General features: G+C 33.9%; 1 pseudogene; it reads right to left on the bottom strand.

Annotated features, from left to right (window-relative positions):
- Positions 1 to 2445: 2445 nt before the first annotated feature.
- LOC126070466 (olfactory receptor 2L5-like) lies at positions 2446 to 3383 on the bottom strand (annotated as a pseudogene).
- Between the last annotated feature and the right edge of the window lie 4095 nt (positions 3384 to 7478).

The following is a 7478-nucleotide window of genomic DNA, read 5'->3' as shown; positions in this document are numbered from 1 at the left end:
AGGGTATATACAGTATAAATCGTATAAAAAGAATACAGAGTATTTGAGTGTGTGTTTCTAAATCATACACCATTACGAGATTCCACAATGGTCAATCATCAGCAGTAATCATAGATTAATCAAGAAATAGGTAAACAGATATTTTGATAGATAAATGGAAACCAATTATGACAATATAGCCTTCAAATTTTGGTTTGGAATGGGGTTGGATTTATACAGCTTTATTGTACAAGTAAATGACAGAAAGTGTAGGTCACAACTAAATCTAATGCTGACTCTACCACTTAGTGGAAATTTAACATGAGTTAATGAGTTTAATTCTCTGAGCCTATATTTGAATGACCAAATTCAGTCAAATAAAGTTTTCTTTGTGAAGTTCCATGATCAATGAGATAGTGACTTTTTCAGTTGCTTGTTCTAATACTTTATAAATAGCAGTACATAATTCTAACTAGAGTTCTTTTTATCACTTGTAGAAGAGTCCTTCTTCAATGAACATAAATAAAATTAAAATTAGCAACATTACCTTCTTTTTATCTTCTAACTTTCACAAACCTCTGGCTTGGTCAGCTGAAAGTAATCTTACAAATCTTCATAGGAACAGAGGCATTTTTCTGGGTAACATTCTTGAATATATTTAAAACAAAAGTACATATTCATCTCTCATGCCTGCAGTTACTATTTTAAATAACTCAGTGGAGACTCACCAAAAACCTTGATCCAGGCATTCTTGAGCTGGTTATTGATTCTTATACTTGTTTTTTTTTTTTTTTTTTAATTCACTTGGGAATATCCAGTGAGACTTCGGCAATATAGAGGAAGTCACTAATGACACAGAATGGTCCCAGAGAAGGAGTTCTGATAATTTTTCTGGATGCTTTCCAGGTGTATTAAAGGTCAAATCAGTGGCAAAGGAGCACATGCGTTTAGCTAGATCCTTTCAATATTATTATTTCACTAATGTTTTATGGCATCATCTATTTTATATATTGTTTTTCAGTAATTTCAAAATAATGATATGTCTGCATATATTGATTTGCTTGATAGTTTTGATTATAATGGCCAACAAATTTAATAAATTAAAATAGAATGTGATAAATTTAATAAACTATGTAAGCAGAAATTCTTCAAATATCACAAAGTTTGGAAGTTATCTTTTTATTTATTTTAAGTATTATTTACCTTCAAATTGTATCCACTCTGTTGGAAAGGTCTGTACACAATCTTTTATTATTGAAATAGGCTACAAAAAGATAACATTACTCATTTTGGGGGAATAATATTTTTAAAATATGAAACAACATAATTTTTATTTCATAATATATTAAATGTTCTTAGATTACTCATGATCTCTAGTAACTGAATTAACGCTAGGTTTCAAATGAGGAATAATATTGGTTCTATATAAACTTTTTTGTATATTTTAAAAGGTTTTGAAAATATCTTAACTTTTGGAATTTCTAACAAAAACAACAAGTCATTGAGTGTGTGTCAAGACTTTATTGCAGAACTGGCACTTATAGTCTATAATTTTTTTAAATCTTCTTATAAAGTAGGCTCTCGTTCTTCTAGAGCTCAGTTGGCAACCGTCCATCCTTAATTATTGACCTTGAGGTAGACCTGTTAATAAATCACTTCCTTAGGATTTACTCAGATAAAACTCAGTGAAGACAAACTTGCCATCTGTTTTCCATAGTGGTACAAAAAAAAAAAAATTTAAAAAACATTGCCATCGAGTCAATTCTGACTCATAGCGACCCTATAGGACAGAGTAGAACTGCCCCATAGGATTTCCAAGGAGCGCCCAGTAGATTTGAACTGCCAATATTTTGGTTAGCAGCTGTAGCTCTTAACCACTATGCCACCACGATTTCCATTTTTTTTTTTAATCAGGGCTTCTAAACACACGCAAACCTCTACCTATTCCCTGTATCTGCCAGTTCTAAATATTAGCAATATAAGAATAATTACATAACCACTAAAAGTAAAAATTAATAGAAATAAACCTAAGATTCATTTGCTTTCAATTTGCTTCCATTCTAAAATATTTATAATTCTGTTGCCCTAATTTATTTGTGTTAAAAAATAAATTAAATATAGTAGAACTGTATGCTGAATAGTAAATTCAAGTTAGGCGGTTTCCATTTCTATCTTCCACGTTTTAATAAAATTTTACTGTTCCGAAGTTATTGGAAAATGTATTTATTTACACTGATGGAAAAATCATCACCACGAAAATGTAAAAACAGTGGGCTGAGGATATACACTTTTTTTTTTTTTTTTTTTGGTCAAATGCCACTTTTTTAATCCTTTAAATTTAGTCCTTGTCTTCAGGTCTTGAATAATATTTTCATAATGACTGTGCAGTCCTGAAAAGATTTGCACCTGCAGCTTGGACACCGATGCAAGAGCTTTTGTCTACACTTTCAGAAAAAAAGGTTTTGTCTACACTTTCACAAAGAATATTCTCTGAATAACTCTTCTGAGGGCCCCCATCACCTCCTTGTTCCTACTGCTGTAGATGTCTGGATTGATCATAGGGGTGATGATGGTGTAGAAAACAGCAAGAATCTTGTCTTCTGTTGGAGATCAGAGTGATCTTGGGCGTAGATAGTTGTAAGCAAAAGGTGCACAGTACAAAGTCACCTCAGTGAGGTGGGTACTGCAAGTCGAATAGGCCTTCTTCCTTCCTTCTGTTGAGGGCATGCGGTAGACAGCAAGGAGAATTTGGACATAGGAATAAGTAATGCCAGTGAAAGGAAACATGAGGAACAAGTGGTGCTCACAAACACCATGTACTCATAGAGCCAGGTGTCCATGCAAGCCAGAGCCAACATGGCTGGGACATCACAGAAGAAATGATTGATGGCTCTGGATTGGCAATAGGGTATGTGGAGTGCATATGCAGTATGGGCACAGGAGTTAATAGACCCCATTATCCAAGATCCTGTAGTCATAAGCACACAAGCACTTTTGGTCATACGGATAGGATAGTGAAGAGGAAAACAAATGGCCACGTAATGGTCATAGGCCATAGATGCCAAGAGAAGTGGTTCTGCACCTGCCAAAGTCAAAAAGAAGAAACTCTGGACCCCACATCCAAAGAAAGAGATAGACTTGTTTCCAAACAGAAAGTTGGAAGCCATTTTGAGGACAATGGTGGAGATGTAATTCAAGTCCATGAGTGAGAGCTGACTAAGTAGGAAATACATGGGTGTGTGGAGATAAGTGTCCAGGAAAATGAGGAGGATCATGAACAAGTTGCCAATCAGATCCGTTAAGAAAATGAGAGTGATGAGAATGAAGAGGAACAGGCCCATCCTTGATGGCAGGAACAACCCTAATAAGGTGAAATCAGTTGATGTTTGGTTGTAATTTTCCATCAGGCACTCATGTGTTTTTTCTAAAAACAGAGAGAATAGTAAATAAGTTAGGTAAGTAAGTCAAGTCAAGCTTTATTTATTTATTTATGCTTAGTTTACTTAGACTGTGAATTATGCATGAAATTTACTTCTGTTAAATAAAGGATTAAACTTTGCTACTTTGAAAAAGAAATCTTATTTTCTGACCTCTAGATCAAATTTGACGAGGCAAACATTTGACCAAAATATGTCATAAGAAATCTATGAATTCATAGAAAAAAATGTTTGTACAATGACTTAGTAGGATATGGATGTTTCATTGTCTTACACAAAATTAGGGACCATCAAGGTCGGACCTTATACTCAAATCGTGTACATTGAAAATCTATTATAGACTCATAAGCAACTTTTTAGGATCTTCAGGAGATGATGTTTGTCTTCTAAATTTATATTCTAAGATTTACAGCAGCAGTTCATCAGCTCGTGTTGAGGAGCTATATTTCTTTCTTCACTGTTCTGTGTGCAATAATGCCAAATCAAACTTCCTTGAAGGCAGATATCATTTTTTGGGTCTCCTGTTCAGAAAGAAATCCATAATGAATTATCATTGCAAATACTATTTACACAAAGCCAGTTTAAGTCATATCTATTTTTTTATTATTATTTTCAATTTTCTCTGCTATGCGTTCCCCCTTCTACCTACTCACCCAATTTACAAATTTCTAGTTAAAGCAGACCTTTTACTGAAGTGTCTACATGCCGGTGACCATTGTAGCTGCTGTGAATCTGCTCAAGCTCTCCCCAAAGAGGAAGCGATTTCTGTCATTCTGCTTCCCTGATGCTTAGCTGACATAACACATTGCATAGTGGTGACTTCTTATCCATTCTTCTTTTTCTGAATTTTTTTTTGTAATTAAAATCCAAGTACACAATTATTAAGTCATAGAAATGTTATAAATTTAAAAAGAAAAAGTTTATACAGTATTGAGAAATTAAGAATGAGAGCAGGAGATGAGACAATGAGAGGTGAAAGAGTTCAGGAACTTTGTAAGAAAGAGTGGTCTCTCATTTAAATGTGAAAAAGAATAGTACCTTGAGAATTTTCTCTGTGGGGGTGCATGGGAGAATTCTCCATAATGAAGACCTCAAATGTGCACTCCCTGTATGCTATGTTCGAAAAGAGTTATAGTGTTTAGGTCTGAAGTATTACTTTAAAGATAAAGTCACCATACCTTTGAGAAAGTCTCCATAATGATAAGAGGAAGATCCAGACACATAGTGATGGATTACCCAATAAGCAAGGTACACATGGGCTTACGTGTTCTTGCTTACCAATCTGTGGTGCACAATTTCACCTGCGGTGAAAAACAGTTGAATCTGTGTACTACAGATTAGTAAGTAAACACAAGCTGGCGAGTACCTTTCGTACTGTAAGCTCTTGCACACACAAATGATTCAATTAAAAATTTGAAAGATACTGTGGAGAAAATCTTGCAGTTCAAAAAGACGACAAACAACAAACAAAAACATTTAGAAAAGTTAAGAGAACTAAAAGTTTAATATAGGAGGACCCTACATATGCTTATGGGTGTTCCTAGAAATGCATATAGCAAAATAATTGTGAAGTTAATATTACTGGAGGAAAACATTCTCTCAGAACTTAAATATACAAACCACCACGTTCAAATAGCATACAGTGTAACAGCACATAGAAAAAAATTAGAAATATTTTATTGGAAAATATTTTATTGAAAATTCTAAATGTCTTCTGGAAAATATTTTCTTGAAAAATCTCAATATCAGCTATAAAGAAAAGATTCTAAGTTTCTTGAGAGAAACAGTATTAGTAATAGTAAGAAGTAATAGATACAGGAATGACAATTACAGTCAGGTTTCCCAATAATATTAAATTTTTATATATTAGCAACAAATTCCGGAAGCTAGAAAAACGCTGTTACACTCTCCTCCCAAGACACAATGTAGATGTAACCAAGTAGGGAGAATGGAGAAAAGGGAAGGGGTATGGAGGAGGATGTGGGGAGTGCAGCACCTCATACACAATGACCTGAGGCATGAGACAGTATTTTGGATATAGGAATCAAGCTTTAGAAGATTAGCATGTTGTTTGCAAATATGGGGGTGAATATAGGGGAGAGTGAGTAAAATAATTAGATTGATATCATAGTATATAATTATTTTTGTAGTTTAAATTTTTGACAAGATAGAAAATGGGCTATTTGAAATTTTCAATGAAATTACCATTGCAATGGCTTCTATCATTTATATTTTATATAGGGCTGTCTATGACAAAGTCTCCATGAAGAAGTTAATGTTATCCTAGTTTAAAGATGAAGAAAAAGAAGTACAGTACAATAATAATGAACGGAATATCAGATCTATTATTTGGCCCCATCTTTCATGACTTCCAATGCAAGATCTTTCTGATGACCCCTGTTCCCTGTTCTTATGTGCTAATGTCTTGTCCTCTGATATCATTAAAGGAACTGTGTTCCTGACAGGGAAGCAGTCTCAGACATTGTTTCAAGCTCTAAAGTTATAAAGAGAAGAGGATATTCTTTTTCTTGTAAATGTAAAAACAAATCCAAATAAGTTATTTCTGTCCGTTTTCTATGCCTTTTTTCCACTAAAATAACAAAAGCTGTACAAATATAGCCCATTTACAAAATGTTTCCACCTGTCTTGATTTTTATAATTCTCTTAAAACCTTGTGATATGAGCATCAGCAATAATGGCATCATACGCAGGAGGAAAGAGCAAGCAGAAAACATTCTGATGATGGTTTCATAGAGAAGGAGAAACTAGCCTCAAACACGGACCACATCTCTACATGGAATGAAGATAGAGATGTAAACTTTTATTAACCATCTCCAGATAGTGGCCTTCCTTATTCACCTGCAAGTCCAGGAAACAAGCAAAACAAGATGATTTTGTATGCATTAGCTCCATAAAGGCAACCCTACTTCCATACAAGTGACTAATCATACCTAATTCTGCATGTCTACACAGGAATTATTTTGAATTGCTATCAGGTGTCTAGATCTTACTCTGTAGTACATTGTCTTTCACAGGATCAGAATCAGATGACCCAGAAGAGTATCTTCTGACATCTAGACGATGCATGGTATCCTTGTGTGTAATTCTACATGTGATTCCTCATTGCATCAAAGGTTTCCACAACTAATTCAACTAAAGAGACAGAGAGTATATAATGCTTTATATTAGTTAGGTGTTTTAGGAAGTAATAATCTTATTTAATATTTAAACAAAGTATATGTAATTAATTAGACATGAATAGAGTTTAAGAATTGTAAATTTGTTAAGGTATAAAGAGATCATAAGTACACAGTGCTTGCTTCTAAATCATATACCTTCATGAAATCCCACAATGGTCAATCATCAGCATTAGTCATAGAAGAATTGAGGAGTAGGTTAACAGATATTCTGATAGATAGATGGGGACTGGTTTCTAGCATACAGCCTTCAAATTTGGGTTTGGAACAGGGGTGAGTTTATGTTCTTTACTGCACAACTACGGAGTTTGAGTCAAAACTGGATCTAACTCTTGCTCTGCTACTTTTTAGTTAAGTAAATTGAGGTAGTGAATTTAACTCTTTAAGCCAGTAGTTTATATATGGAGCAGATATTAAAACAAAACAGAACAAAATGTAGATCATTGTAAACTGTATGTGAGATAATACATAGTGAACACTTAGTGCAAGCCTGGGTATAGACATCATGGAACAGTAACTGAGACCTTCATTCTCCTCATCATCACCATTGTCATTGCCATCAACATAATTGTTGTCATTTTCGTTCAAATATTTGTTATCCACTACATTTGCATAGTGTTATAGTTTTCAAATTGTTTATATTCACTGCTCTGTTTCTCACAATAGCTCTGTCAGGTTCTTCATAAAGGTGCAATTATTACTTCACTGGAAGTTTAATAATTTATAGAGGAGGTAAAATATAAAAAAATAAAGTGCATAGTTAAAATCATGAAGCACTGCAATTAGGCACAGTTTGTATTCAAAAACAAAACCTGGATAACCATAGCACATCTACTAATCCTGTGATCTCTGAATTTTTTCCAGA

Source organism: Elephas maximus, chromosome 2 (assembly GCF_024166365.1).
Source record: "Elephas maximus indicus isolate mEleMax1 chromosome 2, mEleMax1 primary haplotype, whole genome shotgun sequence".
NCBI lineage: Eukaryota > Metazoa > Chordata > Mammalia > Proboscidea > Elephantidae > Elephas > Elephas maximus.
This window is presented reverse-complemented; position numbering and strand designations above follow the sequence as displayed.